This window comes from Pteropus medius, unplaced genomic scaffold (assembly GCF_902729225.1).
Source record: "Pteropus medius unplaced genomic scaffold, Ma_sr-lr_union100, whole genome shotgun sequence".
In the NCBI taxonomy this organism is placed as follows: domain Eukaryota; kingdom Metazoa; phylum Chordata; class Mammalia; order Chiroptera; family Pteropodidae; genus Pteropus; species Pteropus medius.
The window spans coordinates 6,438,986-6,440,123 of record NW_024354500.1 but is presented as its reverse complement, the minus strand read 5'-3'; the positions used below and the strand labels follow the sequence as shown (position 1 = coordinate 6,440,123).

The 1,138-nt window shown below is 34.9% G+C and overlaps 1 pseudogene; it reads right to left on the bottom strand.

The window, feature by feature from the left end:
• LOC120595148 (uncharacterized) lies at nucleotides 1-119 on the bottom strand (annotated as a pseudogene).
• Nucleotides 120-1,138: the final 1,019 nt, after the last annotated feature.

Below are 1,138 nucleotides of genomic sequence, written 5' to 3'. Positions count from 1 at the left end.
TGCCTACAGCACCCAGTCTTCCTAGGTGGTCTCTCATCCAAGTACTAACCAGGCCCGACCCTGCTTGGCTTCCAAGATCAGACCAGATGGGGTATGTTCAGGGTGACATGGCCGTAGACTGAAAGAATAACATTTAGAAGAGTAATTACATATGTGTCACAACAGGTAAAGCTTAATCTAATGTATAGCTATAACCAGGTTGCAGATTTTTTGACTAAAAATAAGGATAATTAGAACTGTCCAACAATGGCTGTGTACCCTTAGGAGGCAGTGCTGTTTAGACTTCAACTGAACCAGTGCTCAGCAAGAACATTTGAAAGGGGCACAAGGGTAGCCTTGGTTAAGAAATTGCAGGATGAGATGACAAATAAGATCCTCTTAACCTAAAGATTTTGTGAATTTCACTATAAATTTTCATATTAAAGTGAGGATCCATGTAAACAGGAATTTTTCATGCCTCAATTCACAAGATTCTTATTTCAAGCAGTATCATAAAAACATGGTATTATTTCAACAGATGCATTTGAAGATTAGGATTGTTCTGTAAGTATTATTGTAAATAATTTGGAGACTAGAATCTTTAAATAAATTGTTCACCCCCTTGAGAAGTACAAATGAACTAACAAATAACATCAGAGTTGATAAAGGTTTTATTTGGTGGTAAAGAAAGCCATGATAAAATTCAGATTATATAGCTAGAGCAGTAGTACATGAAGACATTGAAAAAATTTGCTATTTTTATATACAAAATTCAGCTGCTGTTCTAATGTCAGTAGTATATTCACCTTGAAATAATATTGAAAATAATAGCTACTTTTATTTTTTCCCAAGGTAGCTTACCCTGAGTCAGGAACATTTGTGCCTCATGGTAACCCATTGGATTAAGAACTATTATTACTGCAACTATTATTATTATTACAAATGACAAAACTGAGGCTATAAGAAATGAAGCAACTTGTCCAGTCACATGATAGAAATTTCCAGATATGCAGAAATACCACTTTTGTCTGTCTGGGGCAAAAATATTTTACATTTCTTAGCTTCCTTGGCAATTAGATGTGGACATGTGACCTAGTTTTAGGCTGTGGAATGAGAACAGAATTGGATCGTGCCATTTACATATCATGGTTTTTTAAAA